The sequence below is a fragment of the Corvus brachyrhynchos genome, unplaced genomic scaffold (genome assembly GCF_000691975.1).
Source record: "Corvus brachyrhynchos isolate BGI_N302 unplaced genomic scaffold, ASM69197v1 scaffold1, whole genome shotgun sequence".
NCBI lineage: Eukaryota > Metazoa > Chordata > Aves > Passeriformes > Corvidae > Corvus > Corvus brachyrhynchos.
In genome coordinates this window covers 13,281,269-13,300,312 of record NW_008237222.1, presented here as the reverse complement: position 1 = coordinate 13,300,312, position 19,044 = coordinate 13,281,269, and the positions used below count along the sequence as shown (strand labels likewise).

General features: G+C 42.4%; 1 long non-coding RNA gene across 1 annotated transcript in view; it reads right to left on the bottom strand.

The window, feature by feature from the left end:
• Positions 1 to 11,302, bottom strand: part of LOC108445424 — a 13,691-nt gene extending 2,389 nt beyond the window's left edge. The window contains exons 1-2 of the long non-coding RNA XR_001860276.1: positions 6,361 to 11,302; positions 6,001 to 6,100 (exon numbers count right to left, since the gene is read on the bottom strand). This is a non-coding gene — a long non-coding RNA (uncharacterized LOC108445424). The remainder of the gene's footprint in view (positions 1 to 6,000; positions 6,101 to 6,360) is intronic.
• Positions 11,303 to 19,044: the final 7,742 nt, after the last annotated feature.

Genomic DNA, 19,044 nt, shown 5'->3' with positions numbered 1-19,044 from the left:
AGTTCACTAAAATAGGACAAAGCTAAGGGGAGGAGAGGGAAGAGAGACAGCCTAGCTGAGAAACAGAGTTGAGCAAACATGTATCTTGTGGGTTCAGCTGGCTTCCAGAAAGGAAAAGCATGCTCCCACGCCCATTGCATACCCAAGAGCTCAGAGTTCCTTATGTGAGATCCAAGGTCACAAATTAACTTGTGGATGATGTCTCATCCGGCATAAAATCCATAAAACCTGTTGAAATCTCTAGTAGGATCTCCATCCTTGGAAATACTCACTACTTGACTACATGTGGCCCTGAGTGACATGGTCTAATATCAAAGATGGATCTGAATTTGAGTACTGTAAGGATAGGACCAGATGATCTGAAGTGATACCTTTGCATCTTAAATTGCGTGATTCTGTAAAAAATAATTCATTTATTTATTCAGCTGATCTCAACACAAGGTCACCAGGCACCTGTTCAGTGCCCTGGACACCTCCATGACCTGGTGGAGGCCTGGTGCCTCCAGCAGCAAAGGTGGGTGCACTCTGCTCACCCCCTTGAGCAGCCATGATGGCACAGGGGTGCAAAGATGCCAGGAGCATTCCAGCTGGTGGGGCTTGTTGGTGAGGAAGAGGTGATGCATGAGAGCAGGGAAGAGCCACTCATCTGAGGACTCCTTGCAGGCATCCAGGCATCACCTGCTTTCCTCTGCTCTGTGCTGATGAGGCACAGACTGAACAGCTCCACTGCTCTCAGCTCAGTCAAGGACTACATCAGGAACTGTTTAAGGCTCCACAGCTTTAAGCTAATGCTCTGCATTCCACGAAAAAGCTTATCAGAGGGCCCAGCCAGTGTCAGCACAGCAGTGTGTCTGTGCCATCAGCCTAGCTCCACACGCAGCCCCAGCCTTTGGTGACAGTACAGGTGTGTGGCTGTTCCGAGGTGCAGGCACCGCACTGAGCACAGAGCAGCAGCCTGGGCTTCAATGGGGTGAGAGAGACAACTGTGAAGGACCACAGCAGCAGGGAAAGTGGAATGATCTCACCAGGGACGGAGAGCAAAGGCTTCTATCTGCTGGATCTTGACCTGACTCTGCCTGGCTCTGAGACTCAAAGGGAGAAGCTGTTGTACTCTGGACCTGGCTGCCAATAAAAATTCCTCCTGCTGCCTCTGCCCGTCCCTCCACAGCTACTGTCTAGACACGGGCAGGGATACCACTCACATAAGTATGGTTTGTAGCTGGCTTTAAATGAGCAAATTGTCACACCAGCAATACTGTGGAGGGTGACTCTACAGAAAAGGAAACTGAGGCAGGTTACTGATAATACTGATAATACTGATTTGAAAAGGGGAAATTAATGGCTGAACCTGGTCTGTTTCCGGGCAAGCCCTAGTTACCTGGAAGCACAGATATGCAAAATAAAAATTATAAAGAGAGGGATTCTAGGAAAAATACAAAACTTTCTTTTATTTCCACTGCAATTAACAAACATATGAATTTTGAACAATTTGTTGGACTTCCGGCTAAGTGATGTATCTAGAAAATCTGCACACTACTGATGCTGTGAGATTCAGGCAGTCTGAGTTCATCTTCAAATCAGTGCCCAGTTGCACGCATGACTTTGAGGTATAACAGAACAAAGATTAGGCAATTTTTTTCAAACCACTCACTTTTTTTTTCAAACCACCACTTTCCTCACTGGGAGAATATTCCTTTGGGTCACAAAGTACGTATTTCCTCAGTCAATACTATGACAGTGAGATTTACAATTATGTCATTAATAACACTGATTGACAAAGAACTTCCTCAAAACTCTTTCAACTCCCGACAAACACGATCTATGAACAAAAGCATACAGTTAGAGATTTACAGCTGAACACGTGAGTTTGGAGCAGGGGTGGGAAGGGAAAGGGGGAGGAGCACATGAAAAACACCACCTGATCTTTTTTTTCCCCTATGACCACTATTTGAGGCTGGCTCATGTTTGTTTCGAATAGTTGCTTACTTGTTTCATTGGTTGCTGAGGGTTCTTTTGATCTCTTGATGAGGATGAACTGGAAAGGGACTCCTGTTTTGGAGAACTTCCACAATTCTTTACACTCAAATGGGCTTATGATAAACACATTATTTTGTCCATAGTGAATGAGCTAGATGTTAGTTCTCCTTGGATTTGGTTAAGGACCACCTTAATAATTTTCCCTGTTGTCTGAATGCATCTGCTCCACATCTATCTTGTTTGGGGGGGGGGGGGTAAAAGGAGACCTTGGTGGAGATAAGTGCAGTTCTTTCAGTGTTCCTTTTATTGAAGCTATTTTGTATTTAATGAGTCTCTTCTGTTTGTGCCTTATAATAGCTGTAGGATTTTTTATTTATTGGTACCAATTACACTTAGTCTTCTTTTTTAATAACACGACTTTCTATTGTAAAATGACCTTGTGTCCAAGGAGAAAGTTTTGTAGGTCCCAGTTAATTTAGAGAATTTATTCTCAGGTAAAGAAGGCCTAAGAAACTGTCTTGGGGTGACTTTATGATGTGTATCCCATATCGCTGCTCTATGCTCAGGAATTAATTTTGTACCTTTCTATGCCTTTAAACTAAGCCTGAGAGGGGGGAGGAAAAACTGAGCAAAACTTTTTCAAAGCAGTTTGCAGCTTGTTCAAGGTCACACAGAGATAGAGACTTTTTTTTCAGCTGCGGCAGGAGAGCGGGAGGGAAGGGAAGCACCCAGGCTTGCTTTTCTTTCCAGCCAGCTTTCGGCAGTTTTATTTTGCCTTTTCCTTTGGAGAGTTGAACTTTTGTTTTCCTGGGACTTTGCTTTTTTCCCTTTTCTCTCTGCTGGATGGTTTCAACATCAGAATACATTGGGAGGAATTTCTACCGAGGCCTTGGCCCTGGAGGTGGGCCCACCACCCCGTCCCAGCTCCAAGGAGGGGGAGAGAGAGATCTACAGAAGGACTCTGAAATTTTCCCAGGTTTCTTTCAGCAGGGTGAGGGGTTTTATTATTCAGCATCATTATGTTTTTCCTGTGTGTTTGTTAAATGAATAGTTTTTATCTCTTTCACTTTCCTTCGAGGAAAATTTATTTTTTCCTGAACCTGGTGGAAGAGGGATGATTGTAACCTGCCTTCTCTCAGAGGATGTATTTCTATATTTGACCAAACCAGAACAGAAACACATTTCTTCTCTCATTTCAAATACAAGATTTTTACATTTTTTTAACTTTATTCAGATTTAGTTTTTAATTTTATAACATATTTAGGTGTCTTGTACACTGTACTTCCTATCACATAATTTTGACACTTAAATTATAAATAAACATAGAATGCAATTTAAATTTTCTGGATATCTTTAATATTAGATTCTTTAACATTTATCTGCAGCTGCTGAACCTACTGGTTTCTTTTACTCCGCAGGTTTATGCTGACTCTTCATGTACTTCCTTATTAGCCTAATTCCAGCAGATGAACATTAAAAAGAATCCTATTTCCTCTAAAGGCAGCACCTGGATTTTTCCATATAGTCAGTGTAGAGAAGGAGGTACTTAGACCTCCAGTGAGAGTTCTTGTATGTCTTTCTTTTGTGCCTAACACGAAGAAAAGCAAGATTTTGGAGAGGGGTAATATTTTTTATGGGACTGCAGTGAACTGCAGCGGCATTCAGAAGCCCCAGCCCCTTTTTTGATCACCTATACGGGGAGCTTGGCTTTTAACTTTGGAGGAGAATTACCTCATTAAGCAAGTACAGTTTAAATGCAATCTGAATTAAACAGCCAAGTCTTGGCTGGTGGCTGCAGTAAAAACCTTGAAAACCTTTTCTGAACATGCACAGGAACTAAAAAGAAAGGCACTAAGGGCTTTAAAAAAAAATCCCAGGGTTGTGCAGCCTCATGATTTTGAGGGTCTGCCTCCTGCTGTTTGAACGTGTGGATCTGACAGTGATACAAAAATTGCCCAGCCAGCTGATTGTGTCTTGCTGTCTGCCTGGGATCTCTTCCTTCAGCTTCACTTCTAGAAAAGCCTGCCCTGATTGCTGAAGGACCCTCAAGAAAGAGTGGCTTCTTCACACCCTGCAGGGCCTGTGCCACCATCCAAACAGGCAAAGACAGCCACTGCAGCTCTGACAAGCTGTTGGGCCATGCTGATGAACGTCTTGGATAGGGCAGTTAGAGTGCTGGAGGACCTGCAGCTCATCCCTGGCTCTTGAATGGCAGTGCTGGTGTTTGGGAGAGACGCTGCTCCAGGGCTGCAGCACCATACCTACCCAGCAGTGGTGGGGGGCAAGGATGAGGGTCCTCTCCTGAACCTGAGAGATGGAGTGAAGCCAGTCGCATGCATGTGGTTGACATGGAAAGCAGGAGGGTCAAGCAGGGAGCACAGACAGCGAGGAGGGTGATACAGGAGAAGAAAGTCATTGCACTGCAGTGATGGAGCCAGCATTTGCTGGCACAAGGGGTTTGTGCCCCCTCCCACAGGTCTGTGGCACAGCCAGAGTGGCACCTACTCCATGCAGTGGCTGTGTAGTGCATTCACCTCGAGGAACAATTATCCAAACAAAAATTCACCTCTAGGAACAATTATCTGTCCATGTTTGAAGCCCTCCAGCTATCCATTGTGATGCACCAGCCCCAAAGAGCCATGGCATAAGTAGTTAAGCTGCACTGGGGTAGGGTGGAAAACAGGAGTGGGAAGGGGAACAAGAAATGTCCAGAGTGGTGTATCTAAAGGTAGGGTAGACGTGAGGAGTGGGACACAGATCTTCTAATGGTGTTTAATAGTAATGTTCTCTGAAAAAGAAAATATAAGAATTAAGCTGAGCTGCACTGTCTCTGTCTCCTCCTGTCTTCTCTTTTCTGCTGTGCACATATAAAGGCACTGAGAATATTAATTGCACCATGGAGGTGATACTGAGCTAATAACTGTACCAATACTGATAATGTGTAAGAAAACCAGATGCAAGCCACCAGCATAACTGCATAGGCTCAGGTGAACTCCTGTGGTGCTATTCTGCACAGAGATGCCCACACCTATTTATTTGAGTTAGAATTTGTACATGTGAATACCTGTAGATTTATCAGACTTGGTTGCTGACTGATGGGCTGGAAAAAGGCTGGTGTGGCCAGGGCATTCCCAGGCAGGAATAGCCAGGGCACCTCACTCTCCTAGGCAAAGCTGCACACTCCCAGCACCCACACTGAAGCCAGTGGCAATGTTGTGGGAAATCCACTAGATGTAGATACAGCGTTAGACTGTCACTGATGCAGAAAAACTAGAATCTGTCTTCAAAGGAAAATTACCTTTCAGTGCCATGAGAGGGGGCAGGTGCTTCTAAACAGAAATTAAAAACCTTTTAAGGATTACACTGATCTTCAGTTTCATAATAACAACAAGTGTCTTGGCTAAGGATTTTTTAATAATGTCTTATTTATTCAATCTGTTTTTTTTAAAAAGCCTCCTTTGCTCTGTTCCATTATGGCTAAGTGCCACCAAATGCCACATTATCCTCCAAGACTGCCCTCATTTACCCTCCAAAGCCCCCGTCCCATTTGCTGCAGGGTCACTGAGATTTGTCAGCTCACCAGGGCAGCGCTGGTGGAAGCTCATGCTGTGGGAAGTATTAGTGTGCTCTTGGAGGAGAGCAAAATATTGAGAAACAAATGATAGGTAAATAATGCTTCTGTCCTAAGGTAATGAGGCTCTTTTTGGAATGCAGATGAGGAATTCATCAAAAGAAGGCTAATTTAAACTTCTAAATGTTTAAATCATCTAAATGGTGTATGAGAAACACTGCCTGGTTATCCTCTGTCCTGGGCAATGGGGCAGAGCATCAGCTAATGTAAATCCACCACAGCTACAGAAAGGTATAGCAGTGATAGACCATGCATGGGGCTGGTGTGGTCAAGGAAAATGCCCCCTAGAAAGAGCACCCTGCTTCCAGTGGGACAGGTAAAAGGAATGAAAGGCTCTTGCCAAGGGCTTGTTAGAGACAGGTTCACTTTCTCCCTATCAGAAAGGTACTCACTGTTCATATTCTCCATCCATTTTCCAATGTGGTACAAAGTTAGGGTAGCAAGTTTACCCTGCAGCACTTTCCTAGTGTTGAAGAGTAGCAGAAAAAATGTCTAGAGAGGAACAAAAAAATAAAATCATTAGCCAGCTGATAATCTTCTTAAAGGTAAGAGAGTAGCAAAGAGTAAAGGCTGCCTGTGGGCTAATGGTGCTTGCAAAGAATTGAGCACTCAGGAAGGCTCAGAGTGAAGAAAATTGGTAATTTTCAAAGAAAAACATCAGATTCAATGGATAACAACAGATGAACTAAACAAAATGAAATTTAAAAATAATTAGATGAATAACAATTGAAAGACATTTTGAGTTTCCTTACCCATGCCAACACCTGGTGCCAAGGGCAGTCCCATCCTGTTCCTCAACACAGGCATCACAGGATCCACACCAACAGCTCACAAGGCCAGGAGGCAGGTTTGAGCAGTGGCCCTCCAACTATCCAGTGTTTGGATATGAATGCTGAATGGTTAACATGCTTCCAGGTGCGGTTTTGGTACATGCCAGATAAAATTTTCCCAAATCCTGCTTGAGCAAGGTTTGGGAGAGGCCACATGTGAGGCCCAGTTCCCAGCAGACAGGATGGGTGTGATTGCATCAGACTGGCTCCCTCTGCTCTGTCCTCCAACTTAACCTGGGATTTGCACCCACAAATGCCTCCACATGCCAGCACCCTGCACTGCAGGTGTTGCAAACTAACCAGCACCCTCCTACCACAGGAAAAAATGTAGCTCACAAAACCATCACAATTTTTTCAGGCAGTTTGAGCTGAAAATACCCCAGCTTTCCAGAGTATAATAATGATGGCACAGGGACCCAAGATGAAGTGCGGAGGAGATGCACGTCAAGCACTGTGTAAAGTGCCTGAGCTGCTTCCCAACCTCCAGGCCAACGACCAGTTTCCAAACCTGTTTTAATTTGCTGGGCAGAGTCTTAAATCCCAATGAGGAAGTATATGGTTGCTCTGTAAATTCCCTGCTGGAAATAAAGTGACACACATGAATAAACTGTGCTCTATGTCACAGACTACACAGCAGGGAAAAAAAGCCAGGATTTGGGTATTATAGGAAATGTCTCTCTGCCTTGGGTTGGGGTGGACTTGCCCCACCAGCACTGAGCAATGTACAAGCAGCTGCCTGGCAGCAGCTCAAATCACAGTGTGGAAATCAGCCCTCATACCTCAGGGCCAGGTTCTGCATTGCACAGGCTGAAGGCTCTCTGAGACATATGACCCACAAAAGACAGCTGCCTTTTTTTCAATAAATGACTTTGGCAAGAGGTACTTTTTCACAAAACAAAATTTCTTGCAACACAATAATAATAATAATAATAATAATAACAACAACAATAATAATATTTTTCTTATTTTGTGAACGTGTTGAGCTGCTTAATTGTTTTTCATCCAATATTTTGACATAGTGTTACCAAAATAGCTACTAAAATGTTTACTTGCTAAAATCTCAGTCTGTGATAAATCAATGGAAAAGACATTGAGACACTGTGACATCTTCACAAGAAAGCACAAAGAATAATAAACACAATAAATGCTAATTTAAGAGAAATCAGAAAATTTAATTTGTTTTTAAATGTTTGGAATTTTAAGACTTTGCTCCTAACAACAATGTTGTTTTTCAGCCAGTTTTTCTCAGACGTGCTTTCAGGAGTTATCCACATGCTCACTGTTTGCTGTTGGCTTCAAAGATTATAATCTCATTCAAGCAGAGACTCATCTTCTCCCATGTTTGCAAAGCACTTGCACAACTCTGAGTGTCACTGGAGTTAGAAGCAACAGACCCATCAACACAAAGATCAAGCAGAAGATAAAAAGAAGAAAAAGTCTTTACATGGTATTTGAGTGAAAGCATGCTTCCAGAAAGGAAAGATGGATAGTATAATCCAAGATTCACACAGTGATCCAGTTTAGTGTCGCAGGGACAGTAAATTGTATGGGGAGAAGCACACAAGCACTGTGCCCATGTCTGTGCCTGTATGGCAGCACTGTGAGTGCACAGCCCTGAGCCAGCCTTCCCCTGCTTAGTGTGGGCACACAGCCCCAGGCAGGTGGCTGGGCAGGCTCAGGACAACTAACATTACCTAGACCCCGCCACTGCTGTGGTTTTTTCCCTCTCTCTGCCTGTGCTAAGCTGTTTAGAGCCTCAATATCATGTATGGTTTGCTCACTGAAAAAAAACAAAAGCAAAAAAGAAAGAGATTGCCTGTTCTAATGTACTTACTGCAGGAGGGTTTGACCTGTGCGTGAACTGAAGGGGGTGACGGCTAAGGAATACATACACAAAACCTACATCTGGGACATTTGAAGCTGTTTGTACCTTTTCTGAAATATTTCAGGGCTTCCAAAGTGAAAAAGGTTAAAACACTGGTAACAAGAAGCATTTATATGGCTTAGTGTTGTGTCATGTATCAAAGATTTGCCAAGAAGTCCTAAGCCATATAAGTGCCATACTTCACTTGGATTAATACAACCTCTGTCTCACAGGGGTTAGAAGGCAGTTCAGGTATCTCAGCACATTGCTGCAATATGCTGGGCAGCCATAAACTACTGTTTAAAAGGGGAAGGATTGGATGAAGAAAGCTATGCAACTTACTTGAGGTCAGAAAAATACCTGTGGTGGAGACAGTCTCCCAGTACCGCCCTGATGAGCCAGGCACTCACATACCCTATCTCCCCTGTGTGTCTATGGAACATGCAGAGGGAGGAGAGAGGTCAGCAAAGCACTCAGCAAATGGGGAGAATACACTGATAGCTGCTCTTAAAATTAAACTATGGGTACTGGAAAACAATGCTTACAGTTTGGTGACAACTTCCTCAAGTCTCTGAACCCCTTCATAGACATCATCCCTAGCCTGACCTTTTAAACCTGATGGTAAACAGGCAGGAGAGCTCAGCTCTTTACTTCATGGTTGTTAGTGAGATCCAGCACATACAGATCCCTCCTACCCCTCCTGATCATTCGTCAGATATATTGATGTCTTATCCACTACTCAGAGCAGAAAGCATCCAAATGTCATTAAAGCCTGCCCCTACTGTCCAGGGACACCTGTTTAATGGAGCAGGTCACAAGGGCAGAGGGAGCTTTTAGACATTCAGGGTGAACACCTGAAACAGCAGCAACTGGCAGGAGACAAATTTCAACTTGTGGAATAAGATGCACAGAATGGGATATAGCTACCGAGACAAAGAGGACAGACACAAATGGTTTCAGCAGTAATTATGGAGCAAAAGACCAGAGGTCCCTTGGTTGGGGCCACCAGGGCAGAGGTTTTGCAGCTGATGGGTACAGTGTTCCCCAACCCCTGACTCATGGCAAGGACCCAGGGTTAAAAAAAGCTTATTGAGGTGAGACTACAAACAATTTCCGTCCTGCTTTCTCCTCCACCATGCTACGGCCTTCTCACCCAAGGAGCTGCATTGCTTCCTGCAATGCTGTTTGAATGTGTATTCATATTCCCAAGTTCAGTAAGCTGACAGAAACAACCTGTCTTTTGGCAGAGGGTTTTTTTCTTTTTTGGAAATTTCCCAGTGCTGTTCTGAGTGCGGCTGCCTTTCAAAAGCACGAACTCTTGAGTGCAAAGGACTGGATTATATCCACTGCAACCTGTCATTGCTAAGTGCAGTTGACCTCCTTCACTCACTCTAATTCCAAAACATGCATCCTGTTGTGGAGTACTAAATATTTTTTTTGGCACATAGTGTGTAACAGATAGGGTATATAGATTAAAAAACCCCCAGACAAACACTCATTCAGCTCTTCCTGGAGAGGTTTGGCATGTGATGAGTCTGTCACATGTCAGTTATTCAAAACAAACCCAACAAACAAGGGCCAAGGTGGTACAAAAATTACTTGATGGAGAGGCCTCACCAATTCATGACTGAAATCTGTAGCAGTAACAGTGTGGAGGAGATGCCATTTCAGCCTCCTTTTCAGCATGTCCATGTCCAGATGGAACTACATAGGCTTCCCGCAAGCACAGGGACTTTCCCTTCCCACCTTCCTACAGTCTCTGCTTCTTCTTCCCTGACATGTAACCCTCCTCATTATTCTTCACTTTGTCATTATTTTTCTCCCTTCCCTGCCTGACCTCTGCCTCCATGCTGTGCTCTCCTGCTGGGCCCCTGCTTCCATGATCCCTGCTATGTGCAGCAGACGGAAGAACAACGGGTGGGAAAACCCTACAAGCAGAGGGGAATGACTGTGGACTGACTGCTAAGGAAAATGGAAGAGGTCATCTGTGGTCTTGCAAGCTGCCTCTTTCACTTTAAGGAGAACTTTGGATTGAATAAAGACAGGACCTCCTAGGAGGCTATTTCCAGGTGAGACTCCTCATGCTTGCTGAAGGTACTGTTTTGTCAAGCTGTATCATATCCTGAGTGATGCCAACAGACTTCAGTTGTTGGGAGTAGGGACCAGGGTCCTGAAGGCTGACACTGCTCTCCATTTGTCACTGAGGTGCTGGGGATCACCAGGAATTGCTACCACTGAAAAAACATCACAAGAACAAAGCCCCCAAAACTGTGGCTCACCTTGCTCAGAAGTGTAGAGAACACACTAGTGGATATAAAGAGAAAATAAATAAGATTTTAAATTGGAGTCATCATGCTTCTGCCAAAACCTTTGTCTGATTTGCTTAATGTGTGTGTATTTTCCTTTGGATGAACGTAGCCATACCCTTCTTAAAATTTTCCTGCATAAAATGAAGGCATAATATACAATACAGCAGGTTGAAAAGATATAGAAGGTATTTACTACCTTCTGCTTATGTAGATGGTGTTGGTTTAACCATCTTTACTCACAATAATTAATTGTTGCATTGCAATTGTCTTTAGCACCAAATAAAAGTTCTTCTGTACTTCTTTACCAATGTATTTTTAAGCCACTCAGTGCTTAAAACAAGTTTGTAACCTGCAGGCTCAGGTCTTCTGGAGACTCATGCACATGAATTATTCATAAACTAAGGAACCATGGCTATTAACGAAAGTAAAACTACTTGAAAAAGAAAAGTAGCTCACGCTTCAATTTTGTTCAGGAATTGACCTTAATTTGCTCTTCAGATCTAGGCTGCCTTATTAGGAAGCTTCCTTGTCTGTTTTTTTATTCACTTTATATAGGCAGGAAACAGATAATAAAGGTCTCCAAACTCTATAAATGTTCTAAGTTAGACTGAACTTTCATGACAGCTGTAATACTGTGGACAGCATCTTAAACCAAAGGGTTTCCCTGCCTCCCCCACTGCCCCAACATTCAGTACTTTCTGTATGACTGTGAGGAGGCAGACAAGATGACTCAAATGCCATTAATGTTTACAAGATGGGTCTGTGAAGCCTTAAATCAGTGAGGCTCAGCTGTCATCTTGTGCATTTGCATTTGTAGTGAAAAAGCAAATCCCTGATAATTCCTTGATTTTTCTTAAACAGAGAGAAAGCAGAGAATATTTTAAAGAGCAGTGAAACAGAACTCAGCTGTCACATTCACAAAGTGCCATACATTCATCTTGCTCTTAAGAACTGTAAGGAAAAAATTTTGTAAGAGCAAAGCTTTCCCTGCTCACAAAGTAAACAGCGAAATATAAACTGGATTACCTGTCATATCAGGAATATGTCTGTTTTTTCAGGGTGTTCAGACGTTTTATTCCAGAAAACCTTCACCAATTTCACTGGATTCAAGCTGTAGTAGAAGTAATGGAAAAGTGATGTAGCCTAAGGTCCCTATTACTTGCTATATGCTAGAAAAATTTAGAAAAAGGACAGCTCTTACAAAGTTAAAAATTTGACAGTTGCAGTTGAGACTTTCACATTTTAAAGTAAAAAATAAACAAAAAAAAAATTTGAAGCTTTTTTGCTTTGTTTTGAGTCATCTACCATCTTCTTACCATGTGAGGTGGCTGTAGCACCACAGAGTAAGACTCACTGCAGTCACAGGTTGCAGCATGAAGACTCACTCCCTTCTCTCAGAACGGGCAGTTCATTAGCAGCCAGTTTATCAACCTTATCACAGGCTGTGAGCCCTCTGAATTTTTCATTATCTCCTCCCCTAAAGAGCACAAAAACCATAATTTTTTCCACACAAGCAACAGACCATGGAATTCAAGGGAAGAAAAGTAAATTTTGGACTTTGATCAATGCCTTTGATGCAGTTTAAGAAATTTCACAGATTGAGACACATCCCTGCACTTCCAATCCAAAACTCCCTTAGTTACAGACAGGGAAGAGTATTCCTCATTATCGTCTCCGGGCTGCCCCTCAGCTGAGGACACATTTTCAATGCAGAAGGCACAGAGAGGCCCAACTCCCCATAGCTCTGGGAATGTGCCATTTTGCATCTTCACCTGGGTTGTGTGGGTGAAGCAGTGTCTGTATCTTCTCCTTCAGATTAAGAAACCCAAATTATTTTTTATCTCTGTGGTCTCAGGAAGCACTTGTAAACATTGCAGGACACAGGAATGCAGCCTGGCATTCTTCTGTACCTTGTCGAGATGTCCTGGCCACTAAGCTTTGACAACAGCTCCACTGCCACTGCCTGTCCTGCATCCCTGGCTGTGTGTCTGTCAGGCTCAGATGGATGGGTGGAGGGGGCAGCCCTCCCCCTGCACACACTGTTTCATGTTTCATCTTCATTTTCTGGAAGCAGCATTTCCTCCAGGTATAGAAGGCCTCACCAACCACGAACACCCAGAAAACTCTGCTAAATGTATCTTTCCTTACCTTATTATAAGTTTTGATTAAAGCTTTAGGAAAACAAGTTTGGAAAGACACTTAAAAGAAAACCTAAACAATTTACACAGAGTCAAGTCTCTCTTAGCATATTCCAAGGTAGCTAAGCCAAAACACTGCTCCTAAGATGCTGATAGATCTGGATAAACAAGGAAACAGCTTTCCAGTGCCACCAGGACCTCTCATTGCCTTTTAGCTCTTCAGAACTTTTTTCCTCCGTAGTACACACTTGGCTTGATTCAAAGTGAAGGAACCTCTGAGATGTCCACCTCAATACTTAATAACATTTCAGAATCAGAGTCTTTTCCTTTAATTCACATGGCCTGAAAATAATTATGCATCCAAGGCTAATAAAAATTTTGTGCTTGTGTTCTGCACAGCCTGTAGTACTGCCTCACATTTTAGTACAGATTCACAGTCTTTTTTCAGTACTATTAAGAGGCTGTAAAAATAAACCTAGCCTTGGTAATTTCTCACTAAGGTTAACCAGTATCATTTTAAGCTTCTCTTAAAGAAGATCAAACCAAAACCCAGCATTTGGAGCCTGGATCCCAAAGGATAGAAGGTGTCCATGGGAAAACCCTGATTCAGGCACCAAATCACTTATGATGACTGTGTACTTTCTACATCAGCTCAAAGGCATTTTATCGTGTGCTATAAATGCATCCTCAACACCTAGTTTAGCTCGTTGGGAACATACTGCCGGAGCCAGATAGGTCTGGTGGTTAAGGAAGCACTGACCTTGCAGCCAGGACTTAGGGGTACCTTGCAATCAGCTTGCTCTCTGCTTTTCTGTTGCAAAGCTGACCTCTTGAAGCTTCCCTCTCCCTTTGTGCTACACTCCCTTGTCCTTCAATCAGCACAGCTGCATGACAAGGAACAAGTGTGGCAGCCTTGCAAAGCATGAACCTTGAATAAATAAACTGCAAGGAGAGAAACGAATCCTGACTGACTTCTTGCATCTCCTGACGAAAGCATTGTATCCTGGCAGCCCGTGTGTCTCACAGCTCCAGAGGGATTAGTGTGGTGTTTACCTGCTCTTTCCCAGGCTGAGCAAACGTTTGATCTTGTTAATGTGTACACGAGTATTTGACAGTTGCCATAGCACAACAGGAACCCTCCCTTCTCTCCTGTTGTTTGTAACCTTTGAGGACTAACCAGCCAAGCTTTCTGACAGCATCAAAAATGCAGCTCATTTTAAATTAACTTCCAGGGCAAAAAGGGCTGCTTTCAAAGGTTCGGTCACTGACTGAGTTGGATATTTCTCCATCAGCAAGCATCAGATGCCTTTTTAGAGGAGGAAAGGGCTTTTCTTCTCCCAGAGAAAACGGAACTGGTTGGCTTTTGGGGATTTTTATGGAGGAAGAATCAGAAAGGTGGTACTGCTGTGCCTACACCTGCACTGGAGAAGCAGGGAAACGCTTCCCTCTCCCACGGGAATCCATTTGGGTACTGTCGACTACTATTTCATGCGTGGTATTTAATACTTGTCTCCTGGTAGAGACTAATGTTCCATTGTGTCCCTGGGCACTTTGTGTAAAGTGATATGTAACCACAATAAAAGCAAGCTGCTGCCAAGAACGTGCAGTGGGGGGTTGCAGAACGAAGTTGGGAAAGTTTCCTGGTGTATCACAGCTAAAATAAGGGTGGACCTACAGCACCAAACTATGCACTGTGTATGTCACAGCAAGGGCCCATAGAATTGATGGTTGCATAGTGTTTCCTTTTCTTCATATTATCTTCACTTTGCCCATTTTCTTTCATATACTTGAATAGGCACTTATCTCAATCTTATTTTGGCTTGGCACTGCTGGTGTAACATCAAACACTAGCAGCAGCATTTTAAATTTATCAGGTTCTGAGGACTAGCTGTTAAAATAAACAGTCTATCTAAAGTGGTAACGTTAAAAGCATTGATGGAACCTCAAATAGAATTGGTGGGTCCTTCGCAGTGCTAAATTAAATAACAGGAAGTTCATGCTGTAGATGTCACTTACCATGCAAGCAAACTGAATTCCCACAGCCCCATTTGAGGTCCTAAAAGTCTGGTGAACAGAAAACAGCAAGTCCCTTTCCTGTCACATCTAAAAGTCATATTCTGGTTTAACCACTTGATTCTCATTAAAAATCCTGGTATTTGTTTTCATAATTTGGGAGTGGACAAAAAAGGAGGAGGGACAGAGACCAGAAGTGTTCTCAGTCTTTAATTTACCTACTTACATCATTGCTGCTTCTTCCCTGGTCTTGCACAATGAGGTTAAAAGCCTAAACAAGGAGGAAGCCAGATACTTACTCTGTTATTCCATGACTTCTCCAGGGGTGACAGTGAGACTTGAGGTGAGAGGTGAGATGAAGAGGCTTTGCTGAGTATTGATCAATGTCTTTGGTGAGGTGGGGGGTAAAACCACTGGTACAGTTTTATTTTTGAGGTTATACTTTTAATCAGCAGCTTTTATATCTGTGTTTTCAGTCACACCAGAAGTGCATGCATAGAAATTTCATGTTACAAATCAAGAAGGAGTCATGCATTATATTCACACAGGTAAAAGGAGAAGTAAGATTCCCCCTTTTCTCCTGGACTCTTAGAGCTCTCACCTTTCTTCAAGGAATTGCCAGTCCTGGCCTACCTTAGCCATAGTGTGCATGGCAATGTGCTGTCCATCTCACCTAGAATAACCATAGGTATCTTATAAATACTTTACCAAGCAAAAAGCCCTCGAACTGCCCAAGCTGCCTTTTCACAAGCTCTCTTATCACTTCTTGGAGCCTTGATACCTAAAGGACTTAATTAACTATCTAAAAATGCCACAATGGTTTTGCAAAAGACAGCTAGCAAGTTGTCACTATGTAAATGTATTCATATTCTTACAGCTGGTTCAGTAAGACTGCTCTGGCTTAAAACTGAAATTGATCATACTATCTGTTTTCTAGAGTTCTTGATTAAATTAGTTTCTTTTCTTGTTTGTGAGACATTCACAAAGGACTCCTGTTTCCTCTCAGACTGACTATTGTCTAGGTGCCAGATAACTTACACGAACTAACCTGTTTGTGAACGGTTGATTTCGACTGTCAAACTGAGCTGCCGGGCCTGTCTCCAAAGTGCTGCTTGGAACCCTCTCACACAGGGCTCCTGTGACAGTGAGCAAACAGCACACCGAGGTTCATGTGCACTCTCGCAGACAAGGGCCAGTATCTCATTTCACCACTGCAGAGAGAACTCGCCACTTGGCCCTTCCAGTGCTACATAGGCTGTGCCAGTGTGGCCATCGTGAAAGTACAGCTTGTACTTGCCAGAAGGTTCTTCAGCTCATTCTAAAATTGACTACAAATGCACAATTTGTCTGCCCTTTCCAACTTTGCCTTTTGCCAGCCTAAATTTTTTTTAAACTGAAGGATCATATACTCTCAGAGAAAACAGCAAAGAAACTCTTCTGATATAGACAGGGTTAGAAAACTCATTTACTAACAGACATTTGTAGCTTGGCTGGATTTAATGAAGTGACATGTCAAAACAATAAATATTCAACGAGCAAAAAGATTGATAGTAGAAGAAAGTTTTTCATTAGAAAGCATCAGAAAGCTCCTGTAGACAAAGGACTCCTCTTGAACTCTATCAAAGTCTGTGTGTGAGGTCTGTGCATGACTATGAATTTTAATTTGTGGACTAAAGGGAGAAGATTGGTAGAGGATCTTGGAGACCTCAGCTATTGATCAGAAAGAAGAAAAAAAGAGAAGGAAGGGAGAGCAAAGAAGAAGCAGAACTGGGAGAAAGAATGATTCTTGTAAAAGTCATCAGATAGCAGGTATTGTTAATGAGTTTCCATGTAGGAGACTAAGAGGTACCAGTGAGAAACAACTGAGAAATTGATGTACAAGAAGCTCAAGAAGTCCAGAAAAGAAAATCTGGAAACTGGGACTACTATGCAGAATGCAAAAATAAATACTGTAGAGAAAACCAAAACACAATCAAATAGCAATCAAGATTTGATCTCTGAGATTGAAATGATAATGAGAAAAGAGAATAAACAGCAGACTGCTGTAATCTCTTCGGTAGTGGTGATGGCATAGAAAAAGATTCCTTAAGATCACTAGAGAAGATATTAACAAAAAGGAAAATAAATACTATAAAAGACAATGGAAGGTTTTTAGTTCGCTGATATCAATTAGGTATTAAAATCAGATTTATAATTTGATAGCCATGAAACTTTTTTGCAATTGAGAAACATATTCCTGAACAAAGAAAAGTTTTGTATCTGGTCTTGTTAAAACATATGGCTATCATGAAAGTGCTGGCCAGAGAAGGTAGTCTTGCCTCATGTGGGGTTAAATTAACTAGAAGGACCAACAAAAAAGCACCCATATTAAAAATTATTCCAGAAGAGAAATCTGTAGGATACAGGAAGAGCTAATGAGTAAAGGCATAGTTGTTGAGGAGTTCAGAAAATTGAATGAGATTTGGGTGTTGGATATGAAAAAAGTTCTACTCAAACGTTCGTACCAAGAAAAGGAGAAAATTTTAAAGAAGGGTCTTAAAATTATTTAGGTAAATAGTCAGATAAAAACAGGGAACGTGTAAAAACCGTAAATACCAGGAAAAAAGACCTTTTACAAAATTCAAGTTTACTCATACGCCAATTCTAAAAACTGAATCTGTACCTCTACACAGCTCTTCTGCAGTGCTTAACCCTGTATTATAAAAAACTTTCACCCTTTCATGCCATAGCCGGCAACTCTTGGACAGAGTTCACATCCACTTCCAGAGATGATGCTGAGGCATAACTTTGTTCTCAGCTTGCCCCAGCTGTCTTTAACAAAATGTGTTAATGTGTCCTCCTCCACCAGGCAAATGGAAGGAGGGCAACCAGAAAAGGTGTAGAACCCAACCCAGCCATGAGCTCAGGTGGGACTAACTGGAACCATCCACATTCCCTTTTAAGTCCTTTCTCATCTTTGATCTGTTGCTGCCTTCTGGCTTTGCTATGTAATAAGTATCCTACTGTTTTTAAATATTACAGGTTTCTGCTGCTCTTTCAACACTGCCCTGAAATTACTGAACAGAAGTACCACAGTAGCAATTTACACAAATGGTGGAAGCACAAGTTATAGTCCCCATTTTCTTTCATTTTCACTTGTTGTTCAATAATTCATATATACTCAAGATTTCAAATTACTTTCAAGTTCTATGACTAATAGGGTGTGGAGCTGTAATTTACTTACATGAATGTTTCATGACTTCTTTTCCAGTGAATTTGGGGAAGGTATCACAAAACCTCAATTCCTTAGCATTTTAACAGGGATTGAGTGACTGAGCTGAAATTTGACTTGAATTTAACATGTAAATTCTGTCTGTCCGCAAAAAGGAAAAGATTACATTGTAGTTTCCCTTTATCATTACCTTCCATTTACCAGGAGTGCTTCAGATGCATTTGGAGAAAGTCCCAGTGCAAAGAAGAGAAAAATAGGGCATATGAAACATCAATTATTAAAATATAATATTCATTACAATGGATGTAGACACTAGGAATGGCTAATGTGCTCAGAGACACATGTTGGTCTTGATTGACAGATATTAACTGATGTACTGATATTTAGACAGAATAAGTACTGGGTATATAAGGAGTGGAATTAGAAAAGCACCCACTTAGACTCAATAAAAAAAAGAAAAAGAAATGTTATGTATTAATATTTTATTCTCTGCCATTAGAGCTGCAAGGTTGAAAACCATCCCTTAGGTTTTATCAAAAAGCCCTATCATATCTATACAGTAGCATCTTAAAAATTTACAAACTTTCAAATATTTTGTTTCTCTTCCATTCCCTGCTCACTCCTCAGGCTGCCCTTCCCCTGCTTCCAAAGCTCCTGGGGCTCTCGCTCTCTTAGAAAGTCCTGAAACTCTTTGCTGACTTGTGCCTACCCACAGTAACATTAGCCCAGCTCTCTAGCTGGGTCAGAGCACCTTACAATTTTTGCTAAAGGGCTATGGCTGCCAGAATTTATGTCTATCTGTAAACCTCTTCATGCACACTCACAGTTTACACCCACCCTTCACCAGCCGATGCGAAAGCTCCCTCATTGCTCCAACCCTCACCCACCGACAAAATGCCCTGGATGGCAGCAGCCCACACAGTGTCTTATCTCGTGGAGTTCTATGAGGACTAGCCACAACAAGTCAGCATGTGAATGCCAATTCCCCAGAACTGTTGCAATGAAAGGCAAATCTGGACACCCGGGATATGCAGCCCAGTTCCCAGGAGAGATTGCCTAATGAAGGGAGGG